This window comes from Equus caballus, chromosome X (genome assembly GCF_041296265.1).
Source record: "Equus caballus isolate H_3958 breed thoroughbred chromosome X, TB-T2T, whole genome shotgun sequence".
In the NCBI taxonomy this organism is placed as follows: Eukaryota; Metazoa; Chordata; class Mammalia; order Perissodactyla; family Equidae; genus Equus; species Equus caballus.
In genome coordinates this window covers 3,711,616-3,729,225 of record NC_091715.1, presented here as the reverse complement: position 1 = coordinate 3,729,225, position 17,610 = coordinate 3,711,616, and the positions used below count along the sequence as shown (strand labels likewise).

The following is a 17,610-nucleotide window of genomic DNA, read 5'->3' as shown; positions in this document are numbered from 1 at the left end:
GAATAACGTATTCTACATATGCTAAGATTCTATTGAAATGATGTAATAATTTGTTGTAACATTCACTAATATATTAGTGAAGTATAATATCGCTAATATATTAGCAATTCCTAAATATTGGTTTAATTAGTAAGTTCCCCTGTTTAATCCACCTCAACTGTGTAAAATCTATCATCACAGGTCATGTATGTTTTTAAAAGATTCTTTTACATGTAAATCAATACATATTAAATATGGTATAAGTCTTTACAAATGATATGTAATTGGTAGGCTATAGTTTTTATGTGAAAACAGATTATAAAATGTAATTTCATATTAATTTTCAAATAATCAGCTATTTGTAATCATATTTATCTGTCTTAAGGCCTTCTATAATAGGTCATCCAGTCCAAATTTAATGGTAAAATCAAAAAGTATTTTAATCTAGAGAATTTTCTTTAACTTTTGAAATGTCTTACTAGCCACATGACTATATCTTAAAAGTTAACTTTAAATACATGAAAAGAAAAGCTTACTACATGATGCCCACAGTGAATCATGTAGCAGACAATAAATGAAACAGCTGAAGAAATGATTATTTGAAGGAGAAGTGCTGAGGATGTGCATTCTCCACCGATATCAACATTTAGCACCAAAATGGCGTCAGATACCGGGGTAGCGGAGAACCTCTGCCTTTCTCTGACTCTTTGGGGTTTGGGAGTTTCTGACATAAAAACAAGTCTGGAAGAATGTTCTGTGGTGCGTTCACACATGAAGGGTTATCCTTTAAGAAGAAATAAGAAATATGTAGAGCGTATTTCACCTTGCCTAGCAGGAAAGACAGTACCATTCGTGTTGAGGATAGTGACTAGGGCCCAGTAAGAGAACTGGAGATGGTGAGGGAGGCAGGCAGGATGGGTGAAAACAGTCCTGACACAGAATGCACCAGTTTTAATTACAGTCCTCCCAGACGGAATAGTATAGATGAACAGAGTTCTTTCCAGGGAGTTTAAATAAAGCTGGACGACCACACGTTTAACATGATAGGATGAGAACATTTCGTTTCATCAGATTTTAGTAATATCAGATTTGAAAATAAAAGAAACACAAGCAAATACGATTAATAATTCCTTCTCGCTTGTGTACCTAAAAACAATCTAAGCAAAATCAAGCAAGCCAAGAAACAAACAAAAACTCAAACCTACCATAATAATTTTAAAACATTTTTCTTTACCCTGTCACAAGATGTAAAGTATGGCTGGACATAAATCACACTAATTTTTCTAGAACTTTTCTGAACCGCACATATACAGTTAAATTTATAATTGTGAATTTAAAACTTGAGCCAAGATATTACTTCTGATCAAGTTAAATAGAAATAAAGCCAATTTCAAAGTTGTAATAGTGATAATACGATGTTAGGAGAGCTGATTTCATTGAGCATCTACTATGTGAAGCACTCATGCGTTACAAGGACGCTCTCTTTGCTATTAATATCAAATAACCTCTTTGTCACTGATGAAAACCATTTTAGGTGTAGAGTCCCAGTCTGGGGACTAAGGATGTGGGAGAGAAAAGATTGAATGGCGCCACCTGAGCCAACGTAGCATGGTAGATGGAAGCCAGACTACCTGGTTTGAGCCCCACCTCCACCCTTCACAGCTCTGTGATCTTGAGTTAGCTAATCTCTCCCTGATTTAATTTTTTCCACTAATGGTGGTAATGTTCTTACCTACCTTTTATGCTTGTTGAGAAGACAAAAAGAGTCAGTATATAAAGCACTCAGCACGTTAAATATCGACCCCCTATGTACATGTTACCTATTATAAATGTTACTATTTTATTTGTTTTGGTGAGGAGGCAGCTTGACATTGTGAAAAGCGTGTGGTCTTGGAGTCAAGATTGACTTAGATCTGATTCTCTGCCTTAGAGCTGATGAGCTGTGTGACTTAACATCTGAATATCAGTTTTTCTAAATGGAAAATAGATGTCATGATGTCCACCCTGCATGGCTATCAAAGGATCAGCAATAATGAATGCAATTATGACTGTTGGTACATATAAATTAATTTTCACAAATATGTTTTAATCAACAATATATATGAAATACATACAAATTACTAAATGTGCTAGATACCATGAATAATGAAAAACGTAATTAAAATATGTCCCCACCTGCCTATAATTTAATAATGTGCTGGCTCATTAACTATGAAACCCAAAGACTTTATGTACTTAGTACTAATATTCTTCAAGTGTTGAAGTAACTCGAGAAGTGCATTAAATGATTTATCCTCTTTTTCTGCTTACTACCTTCCCTAGAGATGTAAAATGTTGAGTGTCAAAGACAAATGGGTGTTCTGTCAAATGTCTCAAGTACGCACTTGCCTTGTTACAGTCCTCACTTGTAAGTTGAGGGAGCAGTGTTGCATGAGAGTCGTCCTTTAAAGAGAAGATTCCATGGTGAGATGACAAGATAAGTGCCAAATGGTCCTGGGATGATTACTGATCCTATAGAGACTAGTTTTGTTGTCGTAGACCCAAGAGAACAGGGCACGGCTGGATCTTGTCCATTCTCACCCACCGCTGTAGGGGAAAATAATCTTTCTGTTGGCCGAGGATTAGTTCTTGCAAATGAATGATTTCTAAAATGTTGATTGGCTTTTTTCACAAATTAAATTTTGCAAGGATTTTAAATTCTTAATTCAAACAAGCTAGATCTTACATAGACATGCACTAAGCTGATGGTTGCCTTCAACAAAAATTTAACGGTGCCCAGATGAATGCAGCTGAGACATACGTTGGTAACCTCAAACTTGTCTTTGTTTATTCTGAATTCTCAAACTGCACGTGGACTAAAACGGTTGGTTACAGAATCGACATTTAGCTGTGCCTGTGTGTCTTCTCTTGATTAGTTGCTTGAATTATTAGGGAACTAGTTAAGAATTACTTTATGCCACTACCAGTTGGTTCTTGTAACCACCCAAAAGAAAACTTATAAGGAATGTAACACTGGTTTTGAAGCAATAGTGCCATCTCTTTTACCGAGTGGAGCAATATGTCTCTCTCTCTGTTTTATTTCAGTAGGGAAAAATGTGCTGAGATGGAAAAGAAATCAAGTAGATTTCCATGGAGGCATTTTTAAAGGCATCTTCTTAGAAGGACAATGTAATGGTAAGTATCAAGAATAATCATTGACCTTGGCTGACTTATTTTATTGACACATTTACAGCCTGGTTAAATCAAATTTAGAAGTGCTTTCAGATTACTTTGGTGTGAAAATAGTTTTCTTTTTTAAAATTTATTTAAAATTGACAGAAATACAAAGGAGTGATTTCCAGCTCATTTGGAGTGCACATAATGGCATGCCTTGGAAATTTAGGATTTTGTGTTATTTGTTCCTCCAAATAGCCACAATGCAGACTATGTCTCATAAATTAGACATACACAAATGAGAGGGTCAGCTATCTGATTCACCTTGTGTAAACCCCTCTGAAACTTACCTTGGACCCTCTCTATTCTAGAATAAGCATTTCAAGCTATTGGAACATTTGAAATGGCTCCAGCATCACATTTTACCCTTTTTGTTTGTAGCCCCTATAGAGTGGGATCCAAAATGTCACACATGTGCTTCTAGTGCAGGCTGAGGGCCCACTGAGGCCATGGGATCCTTCTCTTTCTCTGGAAACCAATAATAGAGCAGATTCCAAGGAACAGGAAATGGGTAGAATATTTTATGATTTATGGTTGTAAGCACATGTTAATGAAGACACTTCATAATTCACAACTGGACCCTTACCTTCCCTACTTAAATTTCAAAAAGGGTGTGTTTTAATACATTTCAAGTAAACGGTTACATGTTTTCATGGCTCAGCTGTCAATTCAAGCTCTGCTGAGGCATTATTTATGATTATATTACTTAAATATGAGTTATTTACTGATTTTCTTATCAATTTGAGTGCTGTAGCCTCCCAACATTTGTCAAAATGTAGACCACAAATAGCTTTTGAGCATCTCCTTACAGTTGACGACATAATTTCCATATCTTTACTCTGTATCAAACTTCTGTAGCTTTCCTGGATTCTAGAGGATTGTCAAGGTCGTGTCCTTTGTTGAACTCGTTTCCAGCAAACTTGATTTCCAAACTTCTCTATATATTTCCTTCCACAAAAAATGCCAGTTGTTTTTTTTCTAAAGATGATGTGTAATTAATAAAGAAAGACTAATACTATCCACCTTTTAACATGCAAACTTGAAAGATGATCATGGTTGAGAAAATGAATGATCAATTGTTTGCTATTTTTATCTACTATACATTTATCTATTTCATCAAAGATGTTCAATGCACACGCACATTGCTCATCAGGATACACAGCTAAATAATCAATAGCAACACATTATGTAAATCCCTTCACCTTCTGACTTGTGCAACAGCTGTTTTTTTTCATTTTCATTTTCCTTGTTCAATCTGCAGGAGCGTTAATATATAACTGAGGCTTGAGGTCTCAAATGTATTCATCTTTGTTCTCTCACGACCCGCCTTTAGAACAGCAACCTGATGCAGCTTGGGTTGTAATCATTTCAGAAGCCACAGTGCAAGGAGCACTCACTTTAATATAATCAGGCTGTCCTAGTTCCAAGGAGAAGCAGTAGTAATAGGGCTGGCATCAGCCTCAGAGCTGTAGAGTCACAGCGCATAGTAAGACAGCTCGCATTGTGAAACCCAAAGGGAACATTATAGAAAGTGCACAATCAGAGGAAGAAAATGAGAACTTCTGAATCTAGAAAGACTTCTTACTGTTTTACCATGTGCACTGAGGTTCAATCTACATTTGAAACCACTGGGCATTATCAGCATGTTTCTGCAAGAGTCTGTCTAGCTGCCCCTCCGATAAGGGGAATGCTTTGGAGTGACACTGTGGGGTGGCCCTTGATGAGTGGTGATCCTATGTTGCAACTTCCTATATTGTATCCCAAGGGTGGTTTGGCTGGGTGAAAAAACATTGACAAAAGAATTTACCTTGCCTAGCATTCTCAAGACCCTAAGTGAGAACTAAAAGCATTGTGACTCTTTGACTGGAGTCATAGTCATTTATGAGGGCTACAGGGTTTGGTGGAAAAATACACGAACCTGTGAATTAGGGCATCTAAGTTGCAATCTAGTCTGCTGTGAAGTAGCTGGTTTTTGATGATCAGGCTTCTGATGTGTTTAAAGAATTAGAGAGGTATGCATTCATTCCCTTTTCACTATGAAGAATCTGTGATTCTAAATGAAGAAAACCAGCTGTTTAGGAAGTACAAATAATTCCTTAAGCCTGTTTAATACTTGGAAATTTCAACTTAAGCCAGTTTAATCAAATTTTCCATACAATGTTGACTGAACACTTTCTGGTTCTGTAACTCCTGTTAAAGGAAATTCTTTGCAATAGATTTTCCTAGTTGTCTGGGATGGTCTTGATGAACTGATGTTAGAAATTTCTTTGTTTTATTCCAAAGACGGCTTAGTTCAATTCAAAACTGATGACCAGGAAAACTTCCTTTCATGGCACCCCTGAGACCACAATTTTCATTTCTAAGTGAAAGGATCAAGGGGTGAACCGGAAATTAAGAAGTTCAGTATTATATGGAACTGAATTTGTTAGTATGTTGACAGTCATGATGATTAGGGTTATCCTAGGGGCTAATAAATTTCAACATTGAAATAGTTTGTTTATACTCTACACAGTTATGAACATATTATCCAAATAAATCTTCCATTAAATAGCTTGTGATTTAGAGGGACACACAAATATATTAATCAATTTTGTACAGCAATTGGGATATAGACTTAAGCCTAATAATATAAAAATATAAATATAATAAATAATATAAGTATAATATATAATATAGTATAATACATCAATATAAATAATTTGATCATGGGCCTCCTTAATCCTTTTCCTTTCAAGTGTTTCTCAAATCCATATTGTTTGAGAAACTATATTTTCCTAGTTTAGTGCTTCTTTTCTGCCAAAAGGATATATTTCGGTGGAAAAAAAGGACAAGTATAGCTAGTTAAATAGATCAACTTATGCTATTTTTTTTTTAAATTGCAGTAACATTGGATTATAACATTATATAGCTTTTGGATGTACATCATAATATATTTCGAATTCTGTGTAGATTACATCATGTTCACCACCCGAAAATAATTATAGTCCGTCCCCCCACATGTGAGCCTAATCACCCCTTTTGCCTCCCCCCGCTTCCCCTGTGGTAACCACCAATCCAATCTCCATTGCTATGTCTTCGTTTGACATTGTTTTCATCTTCTACTTATGAGTGAGATCATACGGTATTTGACTTTCTCCCTCTGACTTATTTCACTCAGCATAATACCCTCAAGGACCATCCATGTTGTCACAAATGGCCGGAATTCATCATTTCTTATGGCTGAGTAGTATTCCATCGTGTAAATGTACCACATCTTCTTTATCCATTCGTCCCTTGATGGGCACCTAGGTTGCTTCCAAGTCTTGGCTATTGTGTATAATGCTGTAATGAACATAGGGGTGCAAGCATCTTTATGCCTTTGCGTTTTCAAGTTCTTTGGATAAATACCCAGCAGTGGGATAGCTGGATCATATGGTAGATCAATTCTTAATTTTCTGAGGATACTCCATACTGCTTTCCATACTGGCTGCACCAGTTTGCACTCCCACCAGCAGTGTACAAGGGTTCCCTTCTCTCCACATCCTCTCCAACATTTATTGTTTCCTGTCTTGTTAATTATAGCCATTCTGAAGGGAGTGAGGTGATACCTCATTGTAGTTTTGATTTGCCTTTCTCTGATAGCTAATGATGTTGAGCATCTTTGCAGATGCCTGTTGGCCATCTGTATATCTTCTTTGGAGAAATCTTTGTTCTGATCCTTTGCCCATTTTTTAATTGGATCGTTGGTTTTTTTTTGTTGTTGAGCTGTATGTGTTCTTTGTGTATTTTGGATGTTAACCCCTTGTCTGATATATGGTTTGCAAATATCTTCTCCCAATTGCTGGGTTGTCTTTTTGTCTTTTTGATGGTTTCCTTTGCTGTGCAGATGGTTTTTAGTTTGATGTAGTCCCATTTGTTCATTTTTCCTTTTGTTTCCCTTGCCCGGTCAGACATGGGACTTGAGAATATGCTGCTAAGACTGATGTCAAAGAGCGTACTGCCTATGTTTTCTTCTAGAAGTTTCATGGTTTTGGGTCTTACATTCAAGTCTTTAATCCATTTTGAGTGGATTTTTGTGCATGGTGTAAGGGAATGGTCTACTTTCATTCTTTTGCATGTGGCTGTCCAGTTTTCCCAACACCATTTATTGAAGAGACTCTCCTTTCTCCGTCGTATGCTCTTGGCTCCCTTGTCGAATATTAGCTGTCCATAAACATGTGGGTTTACTTCTGGGCTCTCGATTCTGTTCCATTGATCTGTGTGTCTGTTTTTGTGCCAGTACCATGCTGTTTTGGTTACTACGGCTTTGTAGCATATTTTGAAGTCGGGGAGTGTGATACCTCCAGCTTTGTTCTTTTTTCTCAGGAATCCTTTGGCTATCTGAGTCTTTTGTTGTTCCATATAAATTTTAGGATTCTTTGTTCTATTTCTGTGAAAAATGTTGTTGGAACTTTGATAGGGATTGCATTGAATCTATAGATTGCTTTAGGAAGTATGGACAGTTTAACGACGTGAATTCTTTCAATCCAAGAGCACGGAATATGTTTCCATATCTTTGTGTCTTCTTCGATTTCTTTCAACAATGTTTTATAGTTTGCGCTGTACAGATCTTTCACCACTTTGGTTAAGCTAATTCCTAGGTATTTTATTCTTTTTGTTGCAATTGTAAATGGGATTGTATTCTTAATTTCACTTTCTGCTACTTTGTTGTTAGTGTATAGAAACGCAACTGATTTTTGTACGTTGATTTTATATCCCGCGACTTGACTGTATTCCTTTATTGTTTCTAAAAGTTTGTTAGCGGATTCTTTAGGTTTTTCTAGATATAAAATCATGTCATCTGCAAAGAGTGACAGTTTCACTTCTTCTTTTCCAATGTGGATCCTTTTGTTTCTTTTTCTTGCCTGATTGCTCTGGCTAGGACTTCCAATACTATGTTAAATAAGAGTGGTGACAGTGGGCATCCTTGTCTGGTTCCTGTTCTTGGAGGGATAGCTTTCACTTTTTCTCCATTGAGAATGATATTTGCTGTGGGTTTGTCATATATGGGCTGTATTATGTTGAGGTATTTTCTTTCTATACCCATTTTATTTAGAGCTTTTATCATAAATGGATGCTGTGTCTTGTCAAATGCTTTCTCTGCATCTATTGAGATGATCATGTGATTTTTATTCTTCGTTTTGTTAATGTGGTGTATCACATTGATAGATTTGTGGATGTTGAACCATCCCTGCATCCCTGGAATGAAACCCACTTGATCATGATGTATGATCTTTTTAATGTATTGTTGTATTCAATTTGCTAATATTTTGTTGAGGATTTTTGCATCAATGTTCATCAGTGATATTGGCCTGTAATTTTCTTTTTTTGTGTTGTCTTTGTCTGGTTTCAGTTGGATAATGTTGGCTTCATAGAATGAGTTAGGAAGCCTCCCCACTTCTTCAATTTTTTGGAAGAGTTTGAGAAGGATAGGTTTTAAGTCTTCTTTGAATGTTTGGTGGAATTCACCAGGGAAGCCATCTGGTCCTGGACTTTTATTTTTTGGGAGGTTTTTGATTGCTCTTTTGATCTCCTTACGGGTGATCAGCCTATTCAAATTTTCTACTTCTTCTTGGTCCAGTTTTGGAAGGTTGTATGTTTCTAAGAATTTATCCGTTTCTTCTAGATTATCCAATTTGTTGGCATATAACTTTTCATAGTATTCTGTTATCTTTTGTATTTCTGAGGTGTCCGTTGAGGTTTCATTTCTGATTTATTTATCTGAGCCTTCCCTCTTTTTTTCTTGGTGAGTCTAGCTAAGGGTTTGTCAATTTTGTTTACCTCTTCAAAGAACCAGCTCTTGGTTTCATTAATTTTTTCTATTTTTTTTTTAGTTTCTATATTGTTTATTTCTGTTCTGATTTTTATTATTTCCTTCCTTCTGCTGATTTTTGGCTTTGTTGTTCTTTTTCCAGTACCTTTAGATGTGCTTTTAGATTGTCTATTGGGGATTTTTCTTCTTTGTTGAGGTAGGCCTGAATTGCTATAAACCTCCCTCTTAGAACTGCTTTTGCTGTATCCCACAGATTTTGGCGTGTCATGTTTTCATTTTCATTTGTCTCCAGGAATTTTTTGATCTCTCTTTCGATTTCTTCATTGACCCAATCGTTCTTCAGTAGCATTTTGTTTAATCTCCACATTCTTGTGGCTTTTCTGGTTTTCTTCCTGTAGTTGATTTCTAGTTTCATACCTTTGTGGTCAGAAAAGATGTGTGGTATTATTTCGCTCTTCTTAAATTTATTGAGGCCTGTTTTGTGGTCTAATATGTGATCAATCCTGGAGAATGTTCCATAGGCATTTGAAAATAATGTGTATGCTGTGGTTTTGGGGTGGAATATTCTGTATATATCTACTAAGTCCATCTGGTCTAATGTGTCTTTTAAGGCCAGTGTTTCCTTATGGATCTTTTGTTTAGATGATCTCTCCATTGGTGTAAGTGGAGTGTTAAAGTCCCTACTATTATTGTGTTACTGTCTCTTTCTCCTTTTAAGTCTGTTAATAATTGCTTCATATATTACATGCTCCTGTGTTGGATGCACAGATATTTACCAGTGTTATATTTTCTTGTTAGATTGTTCCCTTTATCATTATGTAGTGCCCGTCTTTGTCTCTTGTTACAGTTTTTGTTTAAAAGTCTATTTTGTCTGATATAAGTATTGCTACCCCCGCTTTCTTTTCTTTGCCATTTGCGTGGGATATCTTTTTCCATCCTTTCACTTTCAGTTTGTGAGTGTCTTTAGTACTGAAGTGTGTCTCTTGTATGCAGCATATACGAGGGTCTTGTATTTTTATCCTAGTGGCCACCCTATGGCATTTGATTGGAGCATTTAGTCCATTGATGTTTAAAGTAGCTATTGATAAATATGTATTTATTGCCATTTTGTCCCTTTTTTTTCTGGGTGTTTTAGTAGTTCTTCTCTGTTCCTTTCCTTTTCTCTTGCTCTCTTCCCTTGTGGTTTGATGGCTAGCTTTAGTAATATGTTTGATTTCTTTTGTCTTACTTTTTTTCCTGCTTGTTATAGGTTTCTGATTTGTGATTACCATGAGGATACCATTTAATATTCTATGCATATAACAGTCTATATCGAGTTGATAGACTCTTTAGCTTGACCTCTTTCTAAAAGCTCTACTTTTTCACTCCCCTCCTCCCACATTTTATGTTTTTCAAATCATATATAGTCTCTTGTTTAGAGTGTGTCTATCCATTACCCTCTTATCACTGAAATAGGTGATTTTAGTACATTTATCTTTTAACCTTCATATTATCTTCACAGGTAGTTAATCTGCTACCTTTACTATATTTTTACCTATAGATGTGATTTTATTGCTTGTTTTTGTTGTTGTTGTTTTATTTGATAATTTCTCTTTTTAATCTCTATTTGTGGTCATTGCTTTCTCACTTAAATAAGTCCCTTCAGCATTTCTTGCAGAACTGGTTTCTTGGTGATAAACTCCTTTAATTTTTGCTTGTCTGGGAAGCTCTTTATCTCTCCTTCCATTCTGAATGACAACCTTGATGGATAGAGTATTCTTGGCTGTAGGTTTTTTCCTTTTAGCACTTTAAATATGTCATGCCATTCTCTTCTTGCCTGTAGGGTCTTGGCTGAGAAGTCCGCTGGTAGCCTGATGGGCTTTCCTTTGTATGTCACTTGTGGCCTTTCTCTTGCTGCTTTTAGGATTCTCTCTTTATTTTTAATTTTGGACAATTATAATATGTCTTGCTGTGGGCCCCTTTGGGCTTATCTTGTTTGGAGCTCTCTCTGCTTCCTGAACTTGGATGTCTGTTTCCTTCCTCAGGTTGGAAAATATTCATCTATTATTTCTTCAAATAAATTTTCTGCCCCTTTGTCTCTCTCTTCTCCTTCTGGGACACCTATAATCCAAATGTCAGCATGCTTGATATTGTCCCAGAGTTCCCTTAGACTGTTCTCATTCTAATTATTTTTTCTTTTTTCTGTTCTGTTTTTGTGATTTCCTCTAGTCTTTCACCTAGCTCACTGATCCATTCTTCTGCATCCTCTACCCTGCTATTGAGTCCCTCTAGTGAATTTTTCATTTCCAGTATTTTATTCTTCATTTCTGGTTGGGTTTTTTATATCTTTCACTTCTTTGCTGATGAGCTCACTGTGTTCATCCATTCTTCTCCCAATATTTGTGAGCATCCTCATAATATTTTGTTTGAACTCTTTGTCAAGTAGGTTGTTTCTGTTTCATTTAGTCCTTTTTCTGGGGTTTTGTCCTGTTCCCTTGTTTGGAAAGTATTCCTTTGTCTCCTCATTACGCCTCTTCCTCTGTGCTTATTTCTATGTATTAGGTGAGTTGGCTATGTCTTTTGATCTTGGAGAAGTGGCCTTATGTATGAGATGCCTTATGAGGCCCAGCAATGTGCTTCCTTCTCGTCACCAGTCCAGAAGATCCAGGGCTGACCCCTATGTGGGCTACTTGTGTGCTTCTGCTGTGGCAGGGTTGCTCCCACTGCAGGTATCCAGGGAGTTTAGTCTTTCCTTCCCTGGCCAGCTGTTTGTAAACCTGGTTTGGGGAGCCTCAGCGCTGTTGGCTACAAAGTCTATCAGCACACTCCCATTGCAGTTTTTGTCTTAATTGGGTAGGTACGCAGTGTAGCTGGTTGCTAGGCTCAGGGGCTTATAGTTGTGATAGGCCTCAGGCCTATAGGCTGTTGTCAGTTCTCTTAGGAGTGCACTGAGTGGGGCTGGCCCTAGGCACAGGAGCACTCAATTGATTCAGGCTTTGGAAGGTGCAGCTGGTCCTTTTTGTGGCTATTTGTGAAGCACAGGTCTGCTGCTGCTGCTGCGCCTCACCCCCCACTGGACCACACACACCGTCAACACAGTCCTGGTCTGTGCAAATTTCTTAGCCCCCTAGAGTGTACCCTGGCACCGCAATGCAGAGGCCCCCACCTCTCCACTAATGCCCCCACAGTTCAGCTGGTCCTCACACAGGCCCTGCCCCACAGAGGCAGACACCCTTGCCTGCCTATAGAGGATCAATGTGCCCAGTCAATGCAGGCTGAAAAGTAGCCTGAGGGCTTTCTGTTAGGTGGGGCCGATCCCTAGGGCGGTTGCCTGCCCTGGCTGAACTGGATTAAATCTGTGCTCTAGTGGGCGTGGCAGACCCCTGGGCTAACAGGCCAAGGGATGAGCGTCAATGACCCCACTGGGGTCTGTGTCAGCATGCCTGGACCAGTTCAGAACAATGGCCCCCACGAATGTCTCGGTCTCCGGAGAGGTCCCTCCTCTCACCAAGATGCCCCCAGAGCCCACCAGGTGAGTCTTGGTTCACCAAACGACTGTATGCCTTCTCTCTGGTGATTTTAGGTTGGTGCATTGAGTGAATTTGTGCGTGAGCCCTTTAAGACCTGGGTCTTTTCGGCTTTCGGCTGATAGCTTTTCTGGGGGTATCCTCGCAGCAGTTAATAGCTAGCAAAGCCAGACAGAAAGACCCCCGTCTCAGTTGGGCTGAGTCTGAAGGGTGCTTATAGCAGTATCGGCCCCCCTCCGGACCTCACTCCTCCAGGGAGGGCTGCGTACCTTAGGGTGGTTCCTGCCTGGCCAGCCAAGAAGCTCCGCTGCTCCCAAAGGTGGCTTTTTTCCTCTCCAGCAGGAATTTCTGCTTCTTCCGCCTTAGTTAGGACTGAGTCTTGTTGTTAGGGTTCTTTTTCTCCAGTTTTCAGTTTTCAATCCAGGGTAATTTTTCCAAAAATAGTTGATCCTGGTTGTGTTCCTGGGAGGAGATGAGTTCAGAGTCTGCTTACATCGCCATCTTGACGAGATCCCTCCCATCTTACACTGTTTATGAGTTCTATAAACATAAGCTTTTGTTTGCTCTCTGGAGGACATAAAGAAACTCAACTTTGGGCAAATGACCATGATACATGTCCTAGGGTAAGGTGAGCCAGCTGTGGCCTGGGAGTGGGTCACCCGTTAATATAAAATTTTATTGGAACACAACTACACCATTCTATTTACATTTTTGTCTGTGGCTCTTTTCCACTACAGTGCCAGAGTTGAAAGGTTGTGCCAGAGACTGCATAGGTTGCAGAGCCTAAAATACGTATTGTTTGACCCTTTACAACGAATTTGCTAATCCATACTGTAGGGCATGGTGTGATTCTTTGGGGGGTGGGAGGGTAGTTCATGATGAACGTCTTAGATCCAAAAACTGGTAATGAATATTAACATGTAACAAATTGTTAATAATATGGTTATATGCTTTCAAATTAGGAATTCTATTAGTGCTTCCTCTGTAACTCTTAAACAGAGAGCGTGTGTTTGTAACCTGGTATTTGTAACATTCATCAACAGGGTCTGGGAACACCCTGGAATTTCACATGTGAAATGTATATGCACCAGGGAGAGATTCGTTGTCCATCAACAATAAAATGAATGGGATGCAGCTGATGCACATCCATTAGCATGGGTGCCCTCTACCTTTTCCAGTGATGGATTCCGACGGCTCTCCAATTGTTAGGGCAAATGTTCATAATTAAGCAGATTGACCATGGAGAGCCAACTTGGCTGGTTTTGCCAAACCCCAGTCCATTTGTTCCATGATCTAGAAGAAAGGAACGCTTGATTAAGTGCAAGCAATTATGGTGATTTTTATTCCGCTTCACTAAACTTTTTAATGAAGTGTATTTTACACAGTTAAAACCAGGGAGTTCATTGATTCCATTTGTGTGTGTATGAGAATTTGAGCACAAGGTAATTCTGACTCGGCATGCTTCCTTGAAGTGGGTAATTAACATCAATAGAGAAGGGAGTTGTTTTGTCTTTCTCTGGCAGGTTGTTGGATGTCATACTTGGTGTGCTGTGGACCTGTAGTAAATATTAACAAAATATATTCAGTTGTAGATGATTAAGGCTCTTTGGCCTAAAAATGTTCCTTTAATATGCCCTACTTCCTTTCCTTTCCGTGGAGACTGCTGAAATATGATTTGCAATTGTGTTCCTAAATATTAATTTATTTAAGCATGACGTGGGGGTGATGGAGAATGTGACACTTTGGACTTCAGTGAGGAAGAATGTAACGCAGTCCACATGAAAACTGTTGGTGCTCATTGTTCCCTCAGTGAACCTTCACAACATCATTCTTTTTTTTTTTTTTTTGAGGAAGATTAGCCCTGAGCTAGCAGCGGCCAATCCTCCTCTTTTTGCTGAGGAAGACTGGCCCTGAGCTAACATCCATGCGCATCTTCCTCTACTTTCTATGTGGGACGCCTACCACAGCATGGCTTTTGCCAAGCAGTGCCATGTCTGCACCCGGGATCCAAACCAGCGAACCCTGGGCCCCTGAGAAGCGGAGCGTGCGAACTTAACCACTGTGCCACCGGGCCGGCCCAACATCATTCTTTGTGGTTGGAAATTTAAGTAGAGAAATTTCCATCTTTCCAGTATCGATCACAGTGCATGGCATGTAGAAGATTCTCCATTAATGTTGGGTGAATGCAGGTCAACATGCACCACATGGTAGTTTGACAGGAAGTGAAAAAGGCACCACCTGGAAACCAGTGGCCATAAAGTCTAGTCCGGCCTGAGCAGCCCAAGTAGGTTAGTGAGGTTAGACTAGTCCTCTTACCTCCTCCTGTCCCTTCAGCTGAGAAGTGAAGGGATTGAGCCTGGAAGTTGTCACTTTTGTCCAACTCTGAGAAGACACCATTCTGTACCTGAAGCTTCCCTGCATATTGGTCCAGGGTGACCAACCTCTGAGTGGATGTGGTTCTTTCCTGTTGTGCAGAAAATCCTTCAGTGATGCTTTAACATTAGGTGGAAAGAATAAAGTTCTTCTGGTCCGTGTTAGTTATGTTTCAGTGAAGCAAACATTTTATTTTCACCCAATGATGAATATATATTATTTTCTTCCTTGGATTTTGTGACTGAGTGGAGAAGAAAATAAATGCAGTGTCTTATGGCATTTTTCTATAGGTAATAGCAACTTGGAAGCAATGGAATGACCGTTCTAGAGATTTTTTTCCAGTATTTGTTCTGGTCTTATATAGGCACAGAAGAATATAAATTATTTAGCATAGACTTATCTGTAATTAAGCCTTCTAAATGGACTACTATTTTAGCTGCCATATTTTCTTCTCACTTACTTAGAAAATTTAAGCCTTCCTTGGGGAATGCTTAGTCTTTCATTTGTCCTTTTAATGGTAATTGATTGGCTTGTTCAAATTATGCTGTTCTGGGAAGAAGGTTAACAAATAAAAGCTGGCAAGGTAATAAGCAAATGATGTCAGATGAATGAAGCGCTCTCCACATCCAGGATCCGTGTCCTCATTAACTTCTCACCTCACGAAAGTTGCAGCCTCATAATGAAGGTAAACTTTAAGATTGAAAATATGTCAGCTACAGATTTTGAATTTCACAATAGGTGTGTTTTTGGTCTCTTTTCTTATTAGTATTTGCATTTAGCCTTTTATAATCATTAGTTAATTAAAAATTTCAACTAATTTAAGAGATCATAAGTTGTATTTTAAAAATACGTTTAAACCAAATACTTGCTCAAAAATCAATTAATGAGGGGAACTGGAGCTGAAAATTGAATAATTGTCATTTATTATTTTATGCTTAGGAACATCAGATTATAGTTTGAACATTTTACTTAAAGTGTAATCACATGTTTTAGTACCACTTAACTTTCTCAAGTATTTTAAGATGATGACCCTTTCTCTGGTTCAGTCTTCGAACTGGTCTCTGAAATGATGTGGCACCAAACATTTTTAAAAATTTTGTAAAAGAAGTAAAATAGCACGAAATGAGTTCAGATTCCAGAATATCTGACCAGAATTGGAATGATTTAGGGATCAAGTCAATTTAATCTCATTGCCTTTCAAAGTGCACAGCCAGCATTTGAATTCATTTTCACCAGTGATGCCATCTCGTTTTTGCATAGTTGAAGATCAATTAATTGATCATGTGTCTTAAGGAGAAATTGGAGTACTTCTCTTTGGTATTGAAATGGCTAAACTGCTTTGGGAAGAAATTTCAAAATGATTTGAGTTTTCAGGGCTTAGAGAACAAACTAGCTGCAGTAGCATACGCTTTCTCACAAATGTTTTCCGCTAGCTGCTTGTTGAGAACCTTCCAAATCGATTTCTTTCTTAGGGCCCCTTTGTTTGGAAATGCAATTTCAGTCTTTCACATCTGAAAGGCACCCTTCTGCAGCTCGATGCCCATGTCTGCCCTCTATTTCTTAGCCAGTCTTCTGGAAGGAGTAGTCACAATTCGTTTTCCTCACTTTCCCCTCTTTCCTCAGTGTATTAGTTTCCTATTGCTGCTGTCACAAATGATCACAAACTTAATGGTTTGAATAGCACACATTAATAAATACAGTTCTGGAGGTGAGATGTCTGAAATGAGTCTTACGGAGCGAAAACCAAAGTGTCAGTGGGGATGGTTCCTTCTGGAAGCTCTAGGGGAGAATCTCTTTCCTTGCCTTTTCCAGTTTCTAGAGGCTGCTGGCATTCCTTGGCTTGTGATTCCACATCACATCACCTTTTCTCTCTGCTTCCATTGTCACATCTCCTTTTCTGACTCTCACCCCTGCCTCCTTCTTTTAAGGATTCCACTGGGATTCCAATTCCACTGGGCTCACCCAGATAATCCAGGATCATCTCCCCATCACAAGACCCCTAATTTAATCACATCTGCAAAGTCCCTTTGCCATGGAGGTTATATATTCACAGGGAATATGGGGATTCAGAAGTGGATGACTTTGGGGGCCATTATTCAGCATACCACACTTAGTATGCTGTGATCTTGAGTTTGTGCAGACCAGAGATGCATCTCAGCTGTCCTCTTCAATGACCTCTACGACTACCATCCCCTTCCTTAGAATGCTCTCCTCCATCTCTTGACAACACTCTTGTTTTTCATTACCTCCCTGGTGGCTGCTTCTCAGTCTCTAGTCTGTTTCCCAGAGTCCTCTTCACTTCCGTTCTTCCCCTTACCCCTTCCTTCTACCTTGCTCCATCTCCCTTTGGAATCTTGTCCCCTTTACTTGATGGAGGGTGTGTCTGGAACACCCTCCCTTTTGTAAACAAAAGACTGGGGGCCACTGGAACAGCTTTTGGTGATTTGGCCCCAGGCTCCCTGCTCTATACCGTTTCTGGCATCCCACCACATATGCTCTGTCGTGAGCATATTGAACAATTCAGAACCTTCCAGAACCAGCAGTGTTCAGTTTCAGACCTCCATGTCTCTTGCAATGCTGCACCCCCCCCCCCCCCCCCTTAGCTGAACTTCCTTCCTGGAGCAGACTTCCTGAAAAAATTGAGTTCAGCCTTATGACTCCACACCCCCTGAACGCCACTTCTCAGGGAAGCCTTCCTCCTCCTCTATAATCAGTTATTGAAGAGGGCACCTCCACTGTAGCCATCCT

General features: G+C 39.0%; 1 protein-coding gene across 9 annotated transcripts in view; it reads left to right on the top strand.

The window, feature by feature from the left end:
* The window catches only part of NLGN4X (neuroligin 4 X-linked), a 295,552-nt gene that overhangs the window by 31,461 nt on the left and 246,481 nt on the right, over positions 1-17,610 (top strand). For all 9 annotated transcript variants that reach the window (XM_014728751.3, XM_023633866.2, XM_070258121.1 and 6 more), the window contains exon 3: positions 3,064-3,153. The gene's annotated coding sequence lies outside the window, so the exon portion shown is untranslated. The remainder of the gene's footprint in view (positions 1-3,063; positions 3,154-17,610) is intronic.